The sequence below is a fragment of the Trichosurus vulpecula genome, chromosome 8 (assembly GCF_011100635.1).
Source record: "Trichosurus vulpecula isolate mTriVul1 chromosome 8, mTriVul1.pri, whole genome shotgun sequence".
Taxonomy (NCBI): Eukaryota; Metazoa; Chordata; class Mammalia; order Diprotodontia; family Phalangeridae; genus Trichosurus; species Trichosurus vulpecula.
In genome coordinates, this window is record NC_050580.1 from 42,947,493 (window position 1) to 42,972,170 (window position 24,678).

Below are 24,678 nucleotides of genomic sequence, written 5' to 3' on the forward strand. Positions count from 1 at the left end.
CCCCCGAGGTGAAAAGCAGCGCAGGCGCAGTGGCGCCCGTCCCCGGGTCCGTCATGAGGGACCGGAGTTCCCGGAGCCGGAGCCGAAGCCGGAACCGGCGGGGAGCGCGCTCGCCCGGGACCCGGAGGTAACGCTGCCGCCCTCTGCCCGGCTTCCCCCTGCCCCTCCCCCGGGGACCGGCCCGGGGCGCCCCCGGCCCCGCCCCCCAGGCTGGGCCTGAGGCGGGGGGAGAGGGCGGAGGAGCTGGGCCGGCCCCGCCCCAGACCCTGCCCGGTTCTTCCCACCCCCTACCCGGAAGGTGCGATCCCCGAGCCCCGGGGACCGTGGCCGTCCTCTGCCGGCCCGGAGACCACCGACAGGCCGGACAACGGCGCTTTACAAACGGGGAAACTGAGGCCCAGAGAGGGAGGACTGGGCCAAGGTCACCCAGCTTGTGAGTGACAGCCCGCATCTGAACCCGGCTCTCTTGACGCCGGAATCCAGGAGTAGCCAGGGGCCGTCCTCCGTTTCCTCCTCCGTCCCCTCTGCCACGCAGGGTCACCCGCCTCCTTGCTGCTTCTCCACCTTCCCAGGCTGCCTCCCGTGCCGGAGAGGCCCTCCCTCCTCTAGTCCGAGCTGAGACCCCACCTCCCACGAGCAGCCTTCCCCGAGCCCCCCACTCTTGCTTGTCGGGAGCACCCGGCTCCCTGTTTCCCATCCCCCTTTAGACTGGCATCTCCTCCAGGGCAGGCACTGGCTTGTGCTTTCCCTTAGATCCACCGTGCTTGCTTAGCATACAGTTGGCACTTAATAAATGCTTGCTGACTGACTCTCCTTTGCAGCTAAAGGAGCAGAGCCCTCAGAAAGGGGTGACACAGGAAGTGCCAGAGCTAGGATGTGAACCCGGGTTCTAGACTGGTTTAAAATCCAGAATGCCCCTTGGACTAGGCCGGGGATCGATCAGATTAATAAATGTTCAGGCTGTCTTGCAATGGAAGGATGCCTGGCCACAGAAACAGCCAAAGTGGTGAAGTGGAGAGAATGTTGCGCCTCAGGAAGAGCTGAGTTTTAATGTTGCTTCAGATCCTAGCTGCCGTGTGACCCTGGACAAATTACTGAACTGCTGTGTGCCTCGGTTTCCCCATCAGTAAAATGGAGACACTGATGGCATCTGCTTCCCAAGGCTATTGTAAGGATCAAATGAGATAATATGTAAGAGGCTATATAAATGTTAGCTATTATTAGCAATAATCATAATCCAGAACTTCAGGCTCTAAACTCATCTCTACCTACTCCCAAAGTGAGGTTGGAAGCAGTGCTTCAGGAAGGAGTGAGTAACCTTTCCCTGGAGTTTGGATGAATGCTTAGAAGGGATCTAAATGCTTTAGACTCGAACTTCCTAACAATTCAAGCTTTTTGTCACAGCAGACCTATTAACGAATGTCCCCATTTTACAGTTTCGTTAAATGCTGTCCGAGAGTTTAAATGCCTTATTCAGGGTCAAATGATTAATGTCACAACTCCCCTGATTCTCAGACTCCACATCTGTAAAATGAAGAGATTGGACCAGGTGACCTCTGAGATCCCTTCCAGCTCCAGTGATCCTGGTTGCTAGAGCTGGGAGACAAACATTTCAATCCCTACTTCAAAGGAAATGTAGGGTTTGAAGGCAGGCCTCAAATATGTATGGAATGTCCGGTTTTTCTGGATCCAAGTTCACTGTGCTGTCCACCATAAAACACTGTCTCATCTTTGAGAACCCGGAGGCCAAAAGAGGCTATTTAGGATGGTGAGGGAACTGGAGGGTATCTGAGTGGAGGATTGCAGGAGGGAACTGTGGATGTTTAGCCTGGAGAAAAAAAATCTTCGGGGGAGTGAGGCACAGGATAGCAGTGTTCAATTATCATAAGGGATTGTGTCGTGTGTAAAAGAGAGTAGATATGGTCCATTTGGTCCCAGCAAGCATACTAGAAGCCGTGGGTGATGCAGAGGGAGAGAGATTTTCTATATGGAAAAACCTTGCTAATAGCTAGAACTATCCTCAAGTGGCATGAGCTGCCTCAAGGAAAGTGAGCGCCCTTTCCCTAGAGGGTCTCATGCAAAGACTGTATTCCTATTTGTATGAAATTTTATAGAGGCTTAGGCCCATTGGCTTCTTCATGGTCTGTCAGCTCTGAGATTCTTTGACCTGTTTCCAAGGTTCTATTTAATTTTAAAATATTATAATCTGGTCTTCAAAGAAACTGTTGCTCACTGGAAAGAGCACCTACTATTTGGAACCAGAGGACCAAGATTTGCATCCTGGCTCTTTTATTTACCACCTGTATGACTTTGAGCCAGTCAGTTAACATCTCTGGGCTTCAGGTTTCTTAGCTGTAAGATGAGGGGATTGGATTAGATGACTGTAAGGGTCCTTCCTGCCCTGAATCTATGATCTTGTGATGATTTTTAGGAAATCTGATTCATTTTTAAAAATTAATAGTTTTCTCTCTTTCTGTCATTTTGTTCAGAGACCCTGGTGGTCTGTGAACTTGTGATTTTTTTATATTTTGATAACTTTTAGTATAATTAATTTCCTTTGTAATCTTAAGTATTTCATTTTATTCATTTAAAAACATGGAGAAGAGCTCCATGAACTTCACCAGATTGGGCCACAGGGGTCCAGTATACAAGAAAGGTGAAGAATCCCTGTTCTGCGTGAACTTGTTTGAAATCCTGCTCACCTGTATCAGTTTTGCTTTTAACTTTTAAACTTCGTGTTTTAGCCCCAGTGATGTTGAATTGGATAAGGCAAACTGCTACATGATTTGTTTTGAAGGAATAAAGGTTCCAGGAGGCAGATTAGGCCCTGACATTAACAGTGTGTGAGACAGGAAATGTTCTCATGAAATGGGCCAGATACGAATACATTAGCACAGAATGCTTATTGATTTATGAAATACTAGTGGTTTGTGGAGCTCCCTTAATTAATAAGTGTTTGTTGAGTCAAATTATTTCATGAGCAGAATTTTAAATCCGCTACTGTGATTCTACGTCTGCCATTGTTATTCCAGAGTCTTTCAGTTGGGTAAATATTTAAGTGTCTTGCCTCTTGCAAGATGCTGAGCTGGGCTTCAGAAAATACAGAGGTGGGCAGAAGTGCTTGTACATGAACATAATGTTTACAAGTTAGTGAAATGACTTACCCAAATGGCTGCAATACAATTTAGAATACAGTTAATAATAACACACTGACATAGTGAGTTTAGGTTTGCTAGGTGCTTTCCTCAAAACACTCCTGTGGGTTAAATTTTAGTCAAGTAGTTGTATCCCCATTTTACAGTTGGGTAAACTAAGGTCCTAAAATCAGTGACTTGCCCATTGTCAGAGAGATAGACTTTGAATTCTGGACTCCTTTCTTCATAATCCATTCTGTTCTGCCATGTGCCATACAATTTCTGGTAATAGAAGTCAGATAGACCAAGATGAGAGATTTGTCCCATAGAAACATTAAAACCTCCAGATAAATTTTGCATAGGCTTTTTGGGGAAGGCTTTGTGGAATGGGGTAGGTACCAAGTGAGATGGGCCTTGATGGAAGGAATCATCATGACTTATGTAAACTTTCTATTTTTCTTAGTTTCTAACAAATTAAATGCTTTTTAGAGAAAGTACTTAATAATATTTGTGGAATTGATCAGATGGAAATGTGGAGGAGAGTCTTGCTGACTTGGAGGTGGGGAAACAGCCAGTGCAAATGCAGAGGTAGGAAAGGCAGGACACATTTGGAGAAGGATAAGTAGTGCAAGGGAATGGTTTTGGGGAGGGAGGAAAGTCAGGGATAGATGGTAGTGCAGTCTTGTATGTTAGGCTAAAGAGGCTTTTATTTGTTTGTTTTGATCTTGTAGGCATTCAGGAGCCACAGATGCGTGTTGAGCAGGGGAATAAATGTGATCAGACCTGTTCCTCCAGAAGATTTGCTTTGGCTCTAGTTTGAAGGATGGATTAGAGAAGGGAAGAGACTGCAGGTAGGGAGACCTACCACAAGGCTTCAGGGAAGAGGTAATGAGGGGCTGACCTAGGATGGGGACAGTTGTGGAGTAAAAAGAAGGGGATGGATGTGAAAGATGTGAAAGGATGTGTGTACAGTAGATTCAAGAGTGACCTTTTAGGCAAAAGCCTTAGGAACTATAAGGCAGTATGTGGAACCAGTATTGTCTGGTTCTTCATGTGAAATGTATCCCGAGGTTTGTAATGTAATAATGTAATAAGACAAGTTTGTGATTTGGGAAATATCTTCCCCTTTTTTTTTTTTGGCAGATGTGTGATTTTATTGGAGTAGGGAACAAACTTCCTCTAATGCAGAGTAGCAGCTTACACAATTTATAATCTTACCTGGGGGTTAAGTGACTTGTCCAGGATTATAGAACCAGCACATGTCAGAGGTAGCACTTCATCCTAGGTCTTCTTGACCCAGGCTCATTCCACCAGATTATTTTGCTACCTTAATAATAGGTAATTAATGGCTGCTTAATTGAAGTGGGCTTTCATTTTCTCATCTGCAAAATGCAGTTGAACGAGAATGAATTCTAAGATAGATTTCAACTCTAAATGAAGTGAATAGGCAGTAACTAAAAATATCTAGGTTGTAACATGACTGCTTTCAATGTGTATTTACTCAGTGCTTTTCCTCTCTAATGTTTTAATGTGGGATCCTTCTTAGACTATATGCCCTGAAATTCTGATGCCAGAAATTAGAAGCCTAATCAAAATATTCTATTTGTGTAGTTCTGGTTTCTATATCTAAAAAAAAAAGATGTCCAGGGAAAGGTGACTAAAGTGATCAAGGTGATGGGAGGGCTGTTCTAAACTGGCCAATTTAAAATGTTTAGGACTCTGGTTCTAGCAAAGATGGCTGAGAGAAGGATATGTTTTCTCAGTGAAATTTCGGCTAGTGTGTCGTGTGGTGAGTAGTTTTGTTCATTAAATCTTGTAATATTCTTCCTGTAATAGATCTAAGTTTAGGACAAAAGAAAGTTTTGCATATGGAACTAATTTAATCATTATCAGCCAGTTGATATGAAAATTTTATACAAATAGTGAATGATTAAGGCTAATTATTTAAGTGGTAGTGTAGGCTGATATGAAATTTTGGATAACATGCTGAATACATGATGATTATTAAAACAAACTGGGATGTTTTGGAATATGGCCCTGACCTTGGAAAGAACCATCCTCTTTCATATTTCTTTGTTGCCATTGTCAAAACAGACCCTAAAAACTGAATAGATCACAGCTATGATCCAGTATGACAGTTCTTATGTTTTGAATTGAAAATAACAAAGCATTTTTGTCTCTTCATTTTCTGTTTCTCATATATACCGAGATACTACTTATCCTTTGTCTGTAGGACAGGTGATTTTAGTTGTTTTTTCCATAGTCATGATAAGTTCTGAACCGAGCCATTCATAGTTACCCTAACTGCACATTTTCAAAACAGCTGGGTAATAATAGGGGTATGGTCTGTGGGATGGTTTCTCTGGTCTAGCTACTAAACTCACTACTTTGGCCAGTGCTTTAAACCAGTTGTGCTAACGAGTCCAGACTCCTCTTTGTGTCTAGCGCAGAGATAGTGGAGTTGAAAATTGTTTTTGTCGTTTTCAGACTTTAATCCATATATCTTAGTGTCAGTGCTATAATGATTATCTGAGCTATTTAGATTTATAATATTGAATGAAATTATGTATATGTATGAAAGCAAAGATTTTTGCCATAGTTTAAAAAATTAATCTAAACCTAATCATATTTCTCCCTACCCCCCGCCCGCTTTTTTTTTTTCTATACAGGCTGCTTTAGAATCTCTTAAATTCTGTGATTCTGTGGGTGACCTCAGGAGATTTTTTAGTTCAGTTCAGTTCTTTGTCTCCAGGAATACATAAACCAGGGCAAACATTCTAGTTTGTTTGTTTCAGTAATCATCATGTATTCAGCATGTTATCCAAAATTTCTTATCAACCTATACCACAACTTAAATAATTAGCCTTAATAATCAACTATTTGTATAAAATTTTCCATATCAACTGATTGATAATTAAATTAGTTCCATATGCAAAACTTTCTTTTGTGCTAAACTTAGATCTATTACAGGAAGAAGAGTATTACAAGATTTGATGAACAGAACTACTCACCGCAGTACACAACAGTCCTAATTTCAATGAGAAAGCATATCTTTTCTCTTTGAGAAAGCTGATGACCTATTCTTAAAGGTCCACAAGTAAAGGTATTCTACAATCTCCTTAGACTTTTCCTTGTAATAATTCTCATTTCAGTTTTAGCCTGTTCTCTTGGTTTTTTATAAAAATGGAAAACTGTTAATCATTATTTCATTTTAAATATTTTATATACTTGATGTTTTTCAGTCTTTTCTTCAGACACTGAAATATTAAGGAGACAAGTCCTCTAAATATTGCAAATAGCAGGTCACTGTGGGGCCAGGGCCAAGTCAGTTCAGCTCTCTGTTCACAGTAACCCCTTCTGCAAAGAGAGGAAGTTGGAGCAGATGACTTCTCAGATTTTTTTCAACTCTAAAAATCTATGACTTTCTTCATATCGGACTTTATTTTAAAAGATAAAGGAAAATTTTCATGGTGATCATTGCAGTAGACCAGAGGTTCTTTCAAATTCCTCGCCAGTATATAACAAAAATCTTTATTCTTTTTGTAATTTTTGGTTTTCAACAACCTCAGTTGAAACCCTAAAATATTCTCAAGTAATCATTTATTTTTAGTTGGGATTTCCGGCTTTTTAACTTCAAAAGGAGCTAATAAAAAAAGATGACCTTTTGAAAGTTAGGCCTATAGAGTATTGCCTGTGATGACAGACATTTTGGGATCTATGATGTTTTTCTTTTTTAATATAGGCATTTGTGAAGAGCAATAGTTAAAATATTAACCTACAATTAAATCTCTTATCCAGCAGTCTCTCAAACAGCCTTTTATACGTTTTTAGTATGATAATAATTGATATTTGTCATATTGAATCCAAGATGCATATCTTCAAGATCCTGAAGTGCCTGCTAAAGTCATAAAAGAAAAATTCATTTATGTCCATTTTTGTTTTGGCACCAAGCATATTTTATTGTATTCTAATTCTTTGAAAATAAGTGGTTTCTAAATAGTACTTCTCTATAAATCAAAATCCATATGGTGTAACAGCCTGTTTTAGGTTAGGCATAGTTTCCTGATGGCTACTTAATCTATACGATATATATGATGTTGTTTGTTAGACTTGTTTTCTCATTTGGCGAAGCATCCAAAAATGAACAACTGTTGAGAAAAACTTTTATTTTTTCTCAAAAGGAATTTCTTCTGCGTGTACTCCCTCCTGTGGGTAGTAACCCATCCATGCTTTGGCATGTTTATGCCCTCCTATAAATTCTCCACCAAGGGCTCTCTACCTAGCATGCTGATGGACTTTCTGCTTGTCTGTTGACATTACTCAAGTAGCAGGATAGCACACAATCTGTCCACCTCTTCTTCTCTCATGTTATGTGATTTGCCCACCTCCTTTCTAGCTAGGCATCTGTCTCTTGGGTATCCTTTATGCCACTTCTTATGTGCACTCATTTGTTGTTGATAGGCTCCAGCCTTGTTACCTTGTCATTATGCATTTCTCCATTGCCCTCTGGTGACATGAAATCTTTATTCTTAAGAGACATTGGCATTCCAGGATTTCTACTTCTATAGCTTCGTTAGAGGAATATTACTGTTAAGGGAAAAAAAAATGGGCTTTTGTTTTAGGAAGTAGCTTGGTCCCATTAAAAGCACCACATAGTTTCCCAAATGCATTCCAACCTACTCTTTTCCTCCTCTTCAATTCTGGGCCTAGTACTTTGTCTGCCTACTGTACAAGATGTTTGGACTGATGGACAGCTCTATGAGCTGCATATTGTCTGGACAAGAGGCATTCTTAATCCACTGGGTTTTTCCTGTGTAGATAGACCTAATTCTTTGAGGGATTTTTGAATCAAGTTAGGAGATTTCAGCATTAAGTACATTATAATTTGCAATTAAGAGCATCTGAAATAATTTGTAGTAATTCTTTCCCATTTAGAATTTGTGCTGGATACCATAAATGACAGCGGCAAACACCCCTTGTGAGCCTATGTCTTGTTTTATGTCAGGGGTTTGAACCACAGTATCTCTGTTGTTAGGGCAACTAGGTGGTGCCATAATGCATAGAGCTTGGGGCCTGGAGTCAAGAATACTCATCTTCCTGAGTTCACATATGGTTTCAGACACTTACTAGCTGTATGACCCTGGGCAAGTCATTTAACCCTGTTTGCCTCAGTTTCCTTATCTGTAAAATGAGCTGGATAAGGAAATGGCAAACCACTCCAGAATCTTTGCCAAGAAAACAACAAACAGGGTCATGGAGAGTCAGACATGACTGAAAAACGATTGGACAGTATGTGTGTTGTGTCTTTCAAGGAATCATGAAGGATAGCCTTTGAGGTGATTCTACTGAATCAACTACTTTTTAGAGGCAATAAATTACAACTCAGTCATTTGTAGAGATCTGATTGTAAAGGCGTAATCTGTTATAGAATATTGTTTGCTAAAGATGTGTATGTAAATTATTTCACAGAAATTTCGTACAGATGGGAAAACAGGCCTGTGGTTCAGTAGTTACCAAGATCTTTTCTGTTACCTTTTTTAATATTAGTAATGCCTTTGATTTGTTTCTCAAACACTTAGTATATTTCGTAGATCTTGAAAATAGGCCCCTGAACACCCTCAGAATGATCTTGCTTCCAGCAGGGACCTCATTCCTGTTTGTGGATGTGTGCCTGTATGTATGTGCATGTGTATATACACATATACTTGTTTGGTCTAGCTGTTCTTCTCATCTCTGTTTTCTTTTCAGTTATTGCCTTTTCCTCAGGCAGAGCTTCAGGGGCGTAGGATACTAGCCTAAGTCTGGTGATTTCACTGTCATCAATGGAGAAAATAGTTTGTTATAGTACTTGAGAATGATCTTTCCCATTTTGGGGTCTGTTTTCCTCCTTTCAGTTTGCTCTTTAAATACTCTTGGGATTATCTGGCATAATTACCTCTCTAGGCAAGCTTTTCATAAACCTATTCTTCTCTCTACTGCCTTAGAGCTGCATGAGGCAATACTGCTCATGGTCTTCAGCTGTTCTCTTCTGTAGAGTTTTACAAATGAGTTTGTCTTTAAACCTCTTTTGCCCATAGTTTTCCATACTAGGACAAAATGAGAAATGATATAAATGGAAGTTCATACTCATAGTGCCCCAAATATGTGCATTTTATAAAACAAAATGTATTTATATAGTATTTGTATTCCAAATGGAGATATAGTGAAATTTACATGCTTTTCCATGTGTTTTAAATCATTTTTATAAATGAAACAACTAAAATATTTTAAAATCAATTAGAAAAAAATCACCTTAAACAGTAACATTGTTTTTTAATGATGGGACATACCAGTACATTTTGTTTTTAAATCAGTGAAAATAAGCATTTTTACCTAAACAGTCATTTGTTTTCAGTTTGTTCTTGACTATTTGAATTCTAGAGTCATGAAATCTGGAATATTCCTTTATTTAAATGATTTGGGGAACTGACCTTTGGAAATTGAACATATTATTGTCTGTAGTTATATTCAGAGATGAAAATATATCATGGGTTACAATATTAAGTTTTTTTTTTCTTTTACAGGCATTTTTGGCATAGTACTTTCTAGTTTTCATAGTACTTTAATTTATATAATCTCATTTGATCCTCACTACAACCCTTGAAGTGGGCTAATGCAGGGCAGGCATTATGTATGTTAGAGATGATGAAACTGAGGCTCTGAGATATTATTTACCAGTTGTTCCCCATGTAGTAGGCAGTGAATCTGGGAATAGAATGTAGGACCCCCATTCTACTATACAGCTCATTTTTTAATTTTAGTGGAAACCAACTTCTTAGCTTTGTCAGAACTGGGTTGTAACTGAGGCAGAATCAGGTTTCTGCTAGGTCATCATCTGAGAGAAGCAAAACTGGGTCCTTTCTGTGCCTTGCAGCAATCAGGGCAGGAGTTCACCTCACATATTCCATTTGACCCAGGTGGACCCCGGAAGCTGGAGGGATTCTTGGGTTTTGTTTGGAGACAGGCAGTCTCGTTGGTAGGTAAGCTGCCAAGTTTTGTGGAGCTGTTTACCAGGCCGCATAGTAGTGATAATACTATCTTCTTCACACAGACTCTGTGTGCCTATGTTTACAAAGTTATAAAACTTGAGGAATAAAGCCTGTAGAGAGGTGTTGCTATACCTTATTAGGTTCCTTCCCTGGGGTTACAGTTGGAGCTTGAATGTCAAGTCAATGATTCCCTCATTGTCTCCTAAACTTAGCACCTCCTGTGTGATTTTTTCCTTTGCATGTTTATGAAACTGCCTCATCTCTCTGTGTTATGACCGTACCAAATGAAATGACGTTCCAGCAGTGTTTCCCCCTCTGTGGTTAATGTCTTCTTTCCTGACTATTTGCTACCAGTTGACACCATTTTCTCCTCCTGCAGTCCCTTGTTGCTGTCCAGCTGTGCTCCCAACTCCCCCCGCCTTTGCCTACTGTTTAGCTGATGGATGCTTCATTGTTAATTAGGCATGGGAGTCAGCAGTCTGCTGAGTGGAAGGCAGGGTCAGCAGGGAGTGCTGCGGGAGGAGCACTATTAGGTGTGGTTAGTGCTGGGTGGTAACTGGTTTTGTAGCACATAGATGTGTGACAATTTTAGGTGGCATCTGATGATTAAGAATATTTTTTTAATGGTTCGTTTGCTCAGAACTTGTGAACAGAAGGTAGCAGGTGGTGGTACCAGCAGCACCCCACAAACAGCAGTAGACAGGTATGCACTACCACATACTGCTAGCCTCACTACTCAAGCTCTTCCTGTTTAGCTTTTCATGTGAATGGTTCTGTTTATCTTAGGGTCATGAAGTGGATTTCTGTGTTAATGGGTGTTTACTGAAGTGGTAGGTGATTGTGTGAGACTAGCCTTAGGTATTAAGAGTTATGTTCACTTAGGGCTTTCATCTTGATTTTTTTTTTTTTTGAAAGAGAAGGTGTTTCAAGCCTCTTGTCTGCAGAATTAGATTATTCTTTTGGCTTGCTTCATATTCCACTTGTTAACGCTGGTTAAGAAGCTCAGTTACTACCTTCTATACGTTTTTTGATCATTCACCCAGCTGTTAGTGCTCTTCCTCCCAAGCTACCTTGTATTTAACTACTTTATATTTGTATTCTTTAAATTTATTATGTGTATACCTCTGTATGTCCTTCTCTTCATTAGAATGTGAGCTCCTTGCCAAGAATAGGGATTGTTTTATTAGTGTGTCAGTAGGCAAATAGTAGGTGCTTAATGTATGCTGATTAAGAGAATGGTTGTTGTATTTGGACTTAACCCATAGAAACATTTAGAAGCTAGAGCTTGGAAAGGGACCTTAGGGTCTAGCAGTTCAGTCTCCCCTCGTTTTTAAAGGTCAGGAGAGAGTTGAAGTGACTTGCCCAAACTGGCAGAGCTGGAATTCAAACCTGAGTCTCCTGCTCTCCAGTTCACTTTTTGTACTATGTTTGCCTGCCTTTCTGTGATATATTTGAATTTATAATAATTTATTTAAAAAAAAATTAGTGAGAGACACTATTGGGTAAACATCCCAGGGAAATGCCATAGAGGAAAGTAGGGCAGGTGCTTTTTGTCTCTGTCATTTTTTAAAGTACACATTGGTTTTTAAAAGGTTGAATTAGCTACAAGATTATGTCATGTATGACTGGTTCTTGATGCTATGCATTGTATAAAAATTAATTAAGTTATTCAGTATTTGTAGATACAATGCAGCATCAACATTACAGGTAGAAAGAGTGTTATTTCTAATGATTAAAATTAAAGCTAACCAGACCATCCCTAACTTGGAAACCTTCGGGATGATTAAATTGTACCAATAAATTTGGTGGTTTTCAAATACTCAGGTAAAGACTGCAGCAAGCCTTATTCATGCTTAGGATTATTGTGCTTCTAGGATTCCAGCCAAAAAGGAAATACAAGTTCCAAGTCACGTATAGGAATTTTAATTCTCAAGGACTGTGAAGTTACTTGTTTTAAAATTTTCCTTTATCTTGAAAGTATCAGCGAATAGCTTTGAACATACTAGTGAGAATGCTTATGTTTCAATGAAAGCTGTGGTTAAGTTTATTGATATTAGAGAGAAATGAAGTTAATAAAAGTTAATCAGTGATGTTTGTGCATTTAATGTTGGTTTTTTTATTTATATTCATTACATTACATGCTCCCTTTTAATAAAGCCATATGAGTACTGAGAGTAGACTTTATGTTCTGCCATTTCATAAAACACTAAAAAATAGTTTATTTTGGTATAACTTTTTGAGATTTTCCTATCAGCCTTTTTTGAAGGATGTGAGCTTACTAACTTTTAATTTCTGAGTAATCCAGATAGAGGCTTTTTGTATCTGAACTTCTATAGATTTTGATCCCCAAAAGGAAAATCCCAAATCTTTTTCCTTTTTGTTTATAGACAAAAAGGCAAATACTGTATTCTCTTTTTTGATGTTAAAGTCCTTATAGGAGAGTCTGATTTTATTCTGGAGGTGGTGATGATGATGGCATACACCTTGTTAAAACTCACCTTTGAACAGAGGAAGCTAAGCATCATTGTTTTGTTTTTTTCCTTTTTTGTTACAGCAGTGTTGTGCTTGAGGTTTTTTTTGCAAGAGAAATCAATATTAAAATGGGAAGTCTGTAAAGATTCTTTGTTTAAAAAAATTAGCTTCACACAAGTTTTAAGTCCTTCGTTAGTTTTGAGTGTGGAAAAGGAGTTAGAGAATTGGAACATTTCATATGAATTTTCAAACCTTCCAAATGGAGGGACTATATTTCTTCATATTTATATGTGACAGCACAGTGTAAGTTAAGTATATGTAAATGGAATTTGTTACTGTAGATTATTAATGAAGTACTGTAAAAAACTGTGTTATCCAGTTTTACCAGCCAGAAATCCTTGAGATAGAGATTCTTTTCTAAGTTTTTCCAGCCTATTTTCTTGATAAAGGTCTTCTGTGGTAGGAGAAAGGAAACTTGAATCATGAGATTAAGATGTTTTTTTTTTTTTCCTGATTTGATAAGTGTCTCAGTGTTGAAGTGTACATCTCTGCTTCTCAGAAATGGTCAGGAAGTACAGTAGAATGGAGGAAGAAGCTGGTGCCCTGGGAAGGTTCTCTGCTACTTTGGGCCTGGACCAAATTAAATGGATCCCTTTAGAAACTGAGGAAGACTGGCTGTGGCAAAACTTCTCCTTCCCCCCCAAATATATTGGTATTTAAATATACTCTTAGCCACTTTGAGGCAGGAGTTGTCATAATGTAAAACTGAATTTTAGAGATCATGATCCCAGAATTGAGTGAAGATTTCAGGGGACAGCAGAGCTGGGAAGTGTGAAACTTGAAGGGAAGAAACGTAGATCAGAATGTGATCTTAAGTGGGGGTAAGGGAAGGAGAGAAGTGAAATTGTTTTTAAGTAACTGGGAATTATAGGACCATAACTTTAGCATTGGAAGAGATGTTAGGGGTCATCAAGTTCAACCCCTGATTTTACAGATGAGGAAACTAAGGTTGAGAGAGATTAAAGGATTTACTATGGTAACACAAACAGTAAATGATAACTGACTTTTTTCTGAGAAATTTAATGCAAAAATTCCCTCACACCACAACAGTTTCTTTTTATATTCTAGCTGAATTGATTTTGTTCAGGTAAAACCTTTTAAATTTTATGTAATTAAAAATACCTATTTTATTTCTCTTGATCATCACTATCCCTTGATTGATTGGTTAAAAAAAAGTTTTCCCATAATCTTCATCTTCCCATTATCTTCTATTTCTTTTTTTTCATGATTTTACATTTTATATTTATGATGTGTATACATTTGGAACTTACTATGGTATGTGGTATAATATACTGGTTTAAGTCTAATTGCTGCCAAACTGCTTTCTGGTTTTCTCAGCTGTCCTAACTGAATATAATTCTTCCCCCAATAATTTGTGTTCTAGCTTTACCAAATGCTATAATGCTGTATTTGCTTATTTCAGGTTTTTGCTTATTTGGTTTGTTCTACTGATTTAATTTCTGTTTATCAAATAGTAATAGTGAGTAGATGGGGCGAAGCGAGAGTGAGGAGTGAGGGTGATACCTAAGTTGTGAGCCTCAGTGACTGGGAGAATGGTGGCACCCTTGGCATTTATAGGGAAGATAGGAAGAGGGGAGTGTTTGAAGGAGAAGGAGTTCAGTTTTAGCTATGTTGAGTTTAAGATGTCCAGGGAACACTGAGTTAGAGATCTCTAGTAGGCAGTTGGAGATGTGAGACTGGAGATTAGGAGAGAGGTTAGGCTGGATTAGTAGATCTGAGAGTCATCTGCATAGAGATGATGATAGAATCCATGGGAGCTGGTGAGATTATCAAATGAAATAGCATAGAGGGAGAAGAGAAGAGGGACCAGGAAAGAGCCTTGAGGAACACCTATAGTTACAGATATAATCTGGGTGAAGATCTGGCCACAGAGATTAGGAGTGGTCAGAAAGGTCGGAGGAGAACCAGGAGAGAACATTATCATGAAAACCTAGAGAGAATATCGAGGAGGAGAAGATGATCAACAGTATCAGAGATTGCAAAGAAGGATGAGGTTTGAGAAAAAGCCAGTAAGTTTGAAGAAAACAGTTTTAATTGAGTGATGATGTGGGAGCCAGACTAAAGAATAAAGAAGAGAGTGAAAGGAAAGGCAGTGGAGGCACTGATTGTTGACAGTCTTCTCAAGGAGTTAAGTCACAAAAGGAGTGGAGGGGGGAGATGGGATGATAGTGGGAATGGTTGGTTCAAGTGAGCAGTTTTTGATGATAGGGGGAAGACATGGGCATGATTGTAGGCAGTAGGAAAGCAGTCCATAGACAGGGAGAGGTTGAAGGTAAGTGAGAGTGTGGGGATAATAGAGGGGGGGGTAATCTGTTGGGAGAAGATGGGGTGGTCTCAGATTACTTGTTAGCCTTGGCCAGAAGCATGGTCTCCTCTTCTTGTGAAACAGAGGTTAATAGTGCCAGAAGGCATCTGAGTAATGTGAGACTGAGAGGGAGTGCTCTGCAAATGGCCTCCAATTTTTCAGCGAAAAAAGTTGTCAAGAGGCAAATTTAGGCTTGCAGTTTGGAAAATTTTTCTTTTTAATAGGGTTATTATCCAAAAGTGGAATGACTTCTTTTGGGAGACAGTGGATTCCCCATCACTAGAGATCTTCAAGCAAAGACTAGATGACCACTTGTAGGTTGTACTGTAGAAGGGATTTTTGTTCAGATAGTATAATGATAGATGAGACAGATTGAGGGCCGATCATTAGTCAGCAGAGATCACTTACTATGTGTACTAAGTATTGAGTATACAAACACAAAAGTGAAAGTCCCTGCCCTTAGGACTGAGAAGACAGTATTCCTCTCTGAAGCATCCGATATTGTAGGTCACCCTTTTGGGGTGGGGTGGCGGAGGTGGGGCGGAGAAATGGGGAGGGAAGGTAATGCTTTCTCTTTGGCTTCAGAGAGATGCATTTTCCTGGTTCTTATCCTATTTCTCAACTACTCTCCCTCTTTTCCTTGCACTTTTTTCTTCTTCCCAACCATCTTAGGCAGGTATTCTATAAGCCCTCTTTCTTTAGTTGTCTTATTTTCTCTTCACTTTCTCCCTGTCATTCTCCAAGCAACTTTTAATGACTTCTTCTGTTTGGTGCTTCTTCAGATGTCCCCTGTGGAGGGAGGACATCTGGGGTTATTATTCATTCCATAGGCTCCATCTGGAGGTAAAACTACTTGCTGCTAAATTGAAGAAATCTGATTCAGCCTTTACTCTTGCTTGTTGAAGTGGTCTGCTTGTTCCAAAACTATTTTCATTAGGTTTTGACCTGTTTATTAGATCATATGCTCTAAGAATATTTATCAATATTCTTCCTCCTTTTTGGTGAGAAAATATTTTTATAGCTCTCTTTGAGTGATAGGTTTTGCGTTTATTTAATACTGTGTTTTTCATTAGGGTTTTTGTTGGGATATAGTTCACATTCATTATGTTATTTTGTATTTTAGTTTATCTGTGTATGAGTTTTACCTGCACAAGATTATAAGCTCTATGTTGGTGGTGTCTCATCTAAACATTGTGTCTTCCCTAGAACTAAGAAGTGCTTTAATAAGTGTAAGTGAATAATAAATGTTGAATTTAATTGCTGAGCAGCAGATAGAACTCCTTTTCTATGGTCATCAGATCGCTATCACTTACCTGGCTACCCTAGAACGAGGCTTCTCTCTTCTTCCACAATTCTGAATCTAGGAGATGGTCCAGTGCGAGAGGGAGCACAGTAACTGCCTGAAAGTCTACCCTAGCCATCTCATTTGAAAGTAGGGGTGGCGGCTCCTTGACAGTTTTTTCTTTAAGCTATAGAAGGTAGAAGTGGAATTACGTTTGCTATACCTGTTTGCACCTACTTTGTCCCCAATCCTTCACCTCAAAGAATTATTGTGAGGGGCTAGGGCAAAAGTAAGACCTGCTCCAGAGTAGGCTGTTGGCTGTCCTTCTTTGGTGTATGTCTTGTTAGTTATGGGAAAGATTCCTGAATGACTTTCTTGTTTCCTACTAAGGTGTGTTTATTAAATAAACATGTACTATATGTGCTAGGCATTGGAAGATACGAAATGAAAAAATGAAACAGATGCTTTTACAGTTTGTATTTTGTCAAGAGAAACAACATCTACCTAAGTACAGAATAAATACAAAATAAAGTCAAGGTAGTTTAAGGACAGTAGGAGTTGAGATCATGTAGATTTTATATCAAAGTCATGTTATATCACTGTTGGGTGATTTGAATCTATCTTCTTGGAAGGAGGGAATAATATTAGAAGTGAGAAAGGTGAGAAAAGACCATAAAACTTGGTGATTAATAGATCATTGGTAACTTTGGAGAGAATAGTTTTAGTTGAGTGATAATATCAAAAGTCAGGTTTCACAGGGTTGAGGAGTGACTGAGAGAAGAGGAAGTAGAGGTAGCCAGTGTAGACAGAACATTAAAGTGGGAAGGAGCCAGGTTGTGGAAGGCTTTATTTTTTTTTTTCTTTTTCTTAAAAAAAGCTTTTTTTCCCCCTTCTGAACTTAACCAACATCAACTAAAATTAACTCTTCTATATACAGAGTACAACAGAAAGAGTTTTCCATGAAACTCTTGAGTCTCTGTGTTGTACAGCTTGCCCTTCTTTTTAATTATACAGTAAATTCAATAAGTTACTTTCAAAGCTTCCTTGCCTGATTGTTCTTCCTTTTTGGCCTTCTGGTCTTTTCCTCCTACTTCAAAAACGTGTTTCAATGACCCTCTTTTATTTCTTTTTCTTTGTGAAAGGCTTTGTATGCACACAGAGGATTTTAGATTTCATCCTGGAGGTAGTAGGAAGCTAGTGAAATGTATTGAGTAGGAGGTAATATGATCAGCTCTGATCTTTAGGAAAATCACTCTGATGACTTTGTAGTGCATGGAGTAGAGTGAGGAGAAAGTTGAGGCAGAGAGACCAGTTAGAAAGCAATTGTCATAGTTCAGGTGGGAGGTGATATGGACCTGTACTAGTGTGGAGAGAATATGAATGGAGAGAAGGGGAAATACATGAGAAATATACTTAACAATATAGTTAACAAAATTTGATGACAGATTGGATATGTAGAGTGAATGAAAGTGAGAAATCAAGGATGACAGTGATATTAAAAAGCCTGGATGACTTGGATGACTTATGAGGGTAGGATGGTTTTGTCCTTGAGAGTAATAGTGAATTTGGAAAGAGGGGAAGATTTGGAGTTTGAGATGCCTATGGGAGATCCATGGGAGCTATAACTAAAAGACAGTTGGTAATAACAGGTTTGGAGTGGGGGGGTGGGGAGAGAGAGTGAGTGTGAGTGTGTGTGTGTGTGTGTGTGTGTGTGTGTGTGTGTGTGTATAGATGGGAATATAAATCTAGGAATCATCTACATAGAGATGGTCATGGAACTTATGGGAATTGATAAGATCATCAAGTGAGATAGTGTAGGGGGAGAAGAAGCCCTGGTTAGAGCCTTGGGGAACACCCCTGGTTGGTGTGACCTGGATGAAGATTCGGCAGAGGAGGTTGAGGAGTGGTCAGGAGAGCCAAAAGAGGGTAATGTCATGAAAAGCCAGAGAAGAAAGAGGATCCAGAAATAGATGGTAATCAATAGTGTCATAGGTTTCTTAGAGTTCAGAAAGGATGAGGACCATTAGATTTGGCAATTAAGAGGTCATTGGTAATTGTGGAGAAATCTATTTCAGTAGAATAACCAGATTGTAGAGAGTTCAGAAGAGAGTGAAAGAAATTGTAGAGACACCAAGTGTAGACAGCATTCCTCAAGAATTTAGCCATGATAGGTAGGAGAGCTATGGTTGGTCCAGTTAGGGTGGTGGTTTTGTTTGTTTTAAATAAAGAATGAGAGGGGTGGGACAGTCCATCTGAATGTGTTTACCAGCAGCTGGGAAGGAGCCATTGGATTGGGAGGGATTGATAATTAGAGAGAAGATGAGGATCGTAGTGGGGACAGTCTGCTGGAGAAGATGGGAACTAGGGCACTTAAATAGGTTTTGCCTTGGCAAAGAGACAGCTGCCTTTCATGTAAGGAGGAGATAGTGGCTGTGAGGGAGGTGACGACGCATGAAGTGATATGAGTAATGTGAGAAGAGGAGAGAAGATTAAGCTTTCAAATAGTCTCAGGTTTTTTTGTTTTGTTTTGTTTTTACTGAAGTATGAGGTGAAATTTTCATTTGTGAATGGACAAGTGGTATATATGAGTTCCATTATTATCCAAGTAGCTTCAGAGAACATATCAGGATATGCTGAAGATTAAAAAACAGACAAAATGAAAAATGCTTAATACTGTTGAGAAGAAAAATGCCTGTCCTTCTATAACTAAAGATATTGATTTTCAGGTTAACAGGAAGTAATTTTGAATGTGATCCTTCATTTAGTTGTAGTTAACAGTTTATTTCCCTTGTTGTATTGTTATCACTCGCATTTCTAGAACCATGTCAGATCACAGTGGGGGAAAGGGGATTCTTATTGTACTCCTGTATTGATTAGGAAAGCTTCTAGTGTTTTCTCATTGCAAATAATATTGGTCTTTTATTTTGGATATATAATTTTTATCATGTTTTTATTATTTTAATGAGCGTATGTTAGCGCCATGTAGGATTTTTATCATAGATGAATATTGCATACTGTCAAGTGGTTTTTCTCCATCTGTTGATATTATCGCATCCAATTTGTTTTTCTAATGTTAAATCATCACACTAGCATACCTGCTATAAGTCTGGCTTGACCATAGTGAATAATTTTTTTCTGTATTGTAGTTGTCCTTTTGCTAGGATTTTTGTCTTAAAATTTTGAATCGATATTTTTTAGTAATATCGATTTGTAGTTCTCTTTCTTTGCTTTGTCCTTCCTTCTTATAGTTATTAGGATTATGTCTGTCCCATATAAGGAGTATAGCAGACTTCTTAATTTTTTGAGAACAGTTTTTATAACATATTAATTTTTCTTTAAGTGTTTTATAGAAGTTTCCTGTTAATCCATCCGGACCAGGATTTCTTCCTTCACCTTTGTGGCTCATCATATTTCTTTTTTCTGATTGTTGTTGTTCTGTCCAACTCTTTGTGATCCTATTTGGAATTTTCTTGGCAAAGATACTGGAATGATTTGCCATTTCATTCTCCAACTCATTTTACAGATGAGGAGCTGAGGCAAACAGGGTTAAGTGACTTGTGGAGGGGTCACACAGCTAGTAAATGTCTGAGGCTGGATTTAAACTGAGGAAGATGAGTTTTCCTGGTTTCAAACCTAGTGCTAAATCCACTGTGCCACCTAGCTGCTCTTTTTTCTGATATTGAATTGCTTAACATTTCTATTTCACATTCTTTTAAATTTAGACATTTTGCATTTTGTTGGTATGTAATTGCATATGTAGGCCTAATAATAATTTTCCTCTTAGGATTTTACATTGCTCAATTTTTTGAAATAATTTGATTCTCTTCCCCTTTAACCAGTAATAGTTGAGAGTACATTGTTTTCATATTTTTCAAAGAACTACTAGTTTGTTTATCAGTTGGTGCACAATTTATCTGTTTTTCCACATATTTTTCAAAATTCTCAACTTTGGGACTTACTTGTTGGTTTTTTCCTAATTGCAGTCAGTTCATTAACCCTTTCTAGATTTTGAGGGCTTTGAAATTGTGGCGAGTCATTGTGTTGATCAGAATCACTAAATCTTTCAAATCTTTTCAATATTGCTCTTACTGGGGAGATTGTTTTCCTGGTCCTTCCCTCTTCATTTGGCATTAGTTCATATAAAACTTGGCAGTTATTTTCTGAAAACATCCCCTTCATCATTTCTTACAGTACAGTAGGTTCTATCACATGCCTATACTATAACTTGTTTGGCCATTTTCCACTTGATGGGCATCCCTTCAGTTTCCAATTCTTTGCCACCACAAAAAGAGCCACTATAAATATTTTTGTACATATGAATCCTTTTCCTCTTTGAGATAGAGGCTTAGTAGCAGTATTACTGTCTCAAGGGATACACACAGTTTAGTAATTTTTGGCATATAGTGCCAGATTTCTTCTCAGAATGGTTAGACCTGTTCATAGCTCTTCTGACAGTGCATTAGGGTGCCAGCATCTGTGATCTTCCTTTTTGTTGTCAGCTTTGCCTTTCAAATATGTCTAAATTGGATCCTCAGAGCTACTTTAATTTGTATTTCTCTAATCAGTGATTTGGAACATTTTTTTATATGACTATTGATAACTTAGATTTCTTCATTTGAGAACTGCTTCATCACCCATTGACCATTTATCGGTTTGGAAATGTCTTTTATACTTGTACATTTGAATCAGTTTCTTGTATATCTTGAAATTGAGACCTTTCTTTGTTAAAGAAACTTGCTGCAAAGATTGTCTTTCTGCTTATCTGTTTCCATACTAATCTTAGTTGCATCCAACCTACACCCTTTTAAAAAAACAAACAAACCTTAATCTTATTTTTTAATCAATGAAAAGCTACTTTTCTGCCTCCCATACTCCATGGAAAAAGAAAGGTACTATTTCAGTATACACCATGTATACATTACATGTGTCTATCACCTACCTCTCTGTCAGGAGGGTAGGTAGAAATGATTCATCCGAAGTTTTTGAAATCATGATTAATCATTGCGTTGATCAGTTTATAAAGACGAGCATGGTGAGAAAGAAGAAATGTCTTCTGTACAAGTGAGTACTCTAGGTATGATGCAATATGCTTCTGTTTCCCTTACCTTTTAGAAGTTCTCTTGCCCAGAATCCAAATACAGGTTCTTACTCTTTTTTTCTTTCCTTTTAAATTGTTCTTCATGATCCACCGTCTGTGGTTAAAGTTGGTTTTGCTGATGGTTCATCCCTCCCTTAATTTATTCTCCCTTCTCCTCTTTCCTGTGTGTTTTCCTGTTGGGTAAAATGCATTTCTGCACTCAAATGTGTGTGTATATTTCCTCTTTTCACTAGGTCAGATGAGAGTGAGGTTAACTGTTTGTTACACCCTCTAACCCTTCTTGCTTGTTTATAGAGTCATCTTCTTGTACACTCAAATTATATGTTGTAATTTTTCCCATTTTCCTCTTCATTTCTCCTACCCAGTTATTACTTTTCCTCATAAGACATAACAAAAGTATTCCCATATCCTCTGTCTTGTTAGACGCCTTCAGTGACCACTGATAAAGATAGAGCTCTGAGGAGACACGTTGTTTCCCCGTATTAGAATGTACATAGCTTATCCTAGTTTAATCCTTTATAATTGCTTATTCGTATTTCCCTCAATACCCGTATTTGTAGGAATGCTTGAAAGTTCCCCAGTTCATTAAAGGTCTATTTTTTTTCCCTTGTAGGGTCATACTCAGTTTTTCTGGGTAAGTTTTTCTTATTTGTAAGTCTAGATTGGTTGTCTTCTGGAATATCATATTCCAAGCTCTACACTTCTTTTGAGTGGTGGCTGTTAAATCTTGTTTGATCCTTACTGTGACTCCTTGGTACTTGAATTCTTTTTGGCTGCTTGCAGTATTGTTTCTTTGGCCTGGATATTCTGGATTTTGGCTATAATATTCCCAGGAGTTTTCATTTAGGAGTTTTTTTTTTTTCATGAGGTGATCGAAATAGGATTTTTAAATCTTATTTATAATTACTTTTTTAAAAATTGGATTTGATTTTCATGAAGTTCCACCTTATCTTCCTTCTCCCTCTCCCTCCCAATTAAGAGATCAAGATAAACAAAATCCCCATTAGAAACATGTATAGTCAAGCAAAAACAAATTCCTACATTGACCATGTAAAAAGACAAATTTCTCTGGGTCTGGCACATAATCTAAACAGTAGAACAATTCCTTACTGATGGTGAAGATCTCTAAATATTTCTCTCCACAGTGATGTTGTATTCATAGTCATTTTTAATAGCTCAGTCTGGCTGTGCACATTCGAAAACCAAAGTGAATGAATAACTTTTATTTCCCAGATTGCGACATATATTTGGACATATTGCATTAGCCTGTTAATTTTTATCTTGGATAAGGTCTACAGTGTCTACAGCATATGTGGATGGTGAGCCAGAAGGCTATATAGGATGGAGCATAAAGTATTAAAAAATTGAAAAGGTAATGGGGATTGGGTTATAAAGGGCTTTGAATACTAAACAGGATTTTATATTTGATCCTAGAGATGATAGGAAACCATTGTAACTCCATTTTGGTGGGGGAGGGAGGAAACACTCCTTTTGTTTATTTTTATTTTGTTTTTAATTTATGGAGTAAAATAAGCATTTCTATAACATAGCACAATAAAAAAGATGATTACACATGAAATTGCAAATCTACTATGCTTAACTTGCTATTCCTTTCAAATACACAACAAAATTATCATGTAAATTTTTTTCTTCCATCCCCCTACCCTGGAAATGGCTACCATTAGACACAAATAGGGGTGTGTGTGTGCACTTCTTTCTCTGGATGCAGATAGTGTCTTTCTTCCTGCGTCCTTTGTAGTTAATTTGATTATTTATAGTCAAAGTAACTTATTTGCTCAGAGTTGTTCTTAAAATAATATTTCTGTTACTATATACAATGTTCTCTTGATTACGGTTGTTTTGCTCTTCATTCTTCCATGCTAGTCTTTCCATGTTTTTCTAAAATCATTGAGCTTTTCATTTCTTATAGCACAGTTGTATTTCATCCCAGTCATATACCACAAATTGTTCAGCCATTGCCTAAGTGATCGGCATCCCTGCAATTTTCATTTCTTTGCCACCACAAAGAGAGCTGCTATAAACACTTTAGAGCATGTAAGTTCTTTTCCTCTTTCCCTGATCATCTTTGGAAACAGACCAAGCAGTGGTATTGCTGGGCCAAAGCATATAGGTAGCTTAATAACTCTTTGGGCATGATTCCAAGATGATTGGATCAGTTCACAGTTCCACCAGCAATGAATTGGTGTCCCAATTTTTCCACATCCCCTCCAATATTTGTCACGTTCCCCTTCTATCATTTTAGCCAGGTGTAAAATGATTTCTCAAGGTTGTTTTAATCTGCATTTCTCTGACCACAAATTTAGAGCATTTTTTCATATGACTATAAATAGTTTTGATTTCATCATTAGAAAGCTTCCTGTTCATATCAATTGATTTATCAATTGAGGAATGACTTATATTTTTATAGGTTAGATAAAGTTCTTTATTTTAGATATGAGATATTTATCTGACAAACTGTCTATAATTTTTTTTTAACCAATTTCCCACTTTCCTTCTGATCTTGGATACATTTGTTTTATTTGTACAAAAACTTTTAAATTTAATGTAATCAAAATTATGTATTTTACACATAACTTTGCTTTCTCTTATTCATAAGTTATTCACCCATTCATAAGTCTGATGAGTAATATGTCCTGTATTGTATTCTTTTAATTTTCTTGTAAAATCTCTCTTTATATCTAGGTCATATATCCATTTTGACCTTGTCTTGGTAAATGGTGTAAGATATCGATCTATGCCTAATTTCTGTCATACTGCTTTCTAGTTTTCCCAATAATTTTTACCAAATAGTGAATTCTTATCCCAAAATATTAAGTCTTTACGCTTGGCAAATACAAGGTTATTATGTTTGTTTGCTGCCATAAATAGTATATCTACTCTATTCCATTGACCTACCTTTCTGTTTTTTAGCCAGTACCAAATAGTTTTGATAGTTACTGCTTTATAATATAGTTTGAGATGTAGTACTGCCAAAACCTTCTTCCTTTACATTAGAAAAAAATTTACTTTGATATTCTTGACTTTTTTGTAATTCTCTAATCATAGTCCCTTTGGAGTTCTGTCCTGGGCCTCTTTTTTTCTCCCTCTCTATTACTTAATTTGGTGATGTCATCGGCTCCAATGCATTTAGTGACCATCTCTATACTGGTAATTTGTCAAATCTACCTGTCTTGCCCAAAACTCTCCACTGACCTCCAATCTTGCATTTCCAACTGCCTTTCAGATATCTCCAACTGGATGTCCAGTAGACATCTTAA

At 38.0% G+C, this 24,678-nt stretch overlaps 1 protein-coding gene across 7 annotated transcripts in view; it reads left to right on the top strand.

Annotated features, from left to right (window-relative positions):
- Positions 1 to 24,678, top strand: part of MARCHF8 (membrane associated ring-CH-type finger 8) — a 108,520-nt gene continuing 83,842 nt past the window's right edge. Inside the window, exons 1-2 of one of the 7 annotated variants that reach the window (XM_036734470.1) lie at positions 9 to 127; positions 3,866 to 4,019. The gene's annotated coding sequence lies outside the window, so the exon portion shown is untranslated. Of the gene's footprint in view, positions 128 to 796; positions 1,169 to 1,276; positions 1,310 to 3,865; positions 4,020 to 22,692; positions 22,773 to 24,678 lie in introns of those variants that run through there. The other 6 variants (XM_036734473.1, XM_036734476.1, XM_036734474.1 and 3 more) reach the window with 6 other exon arrangements.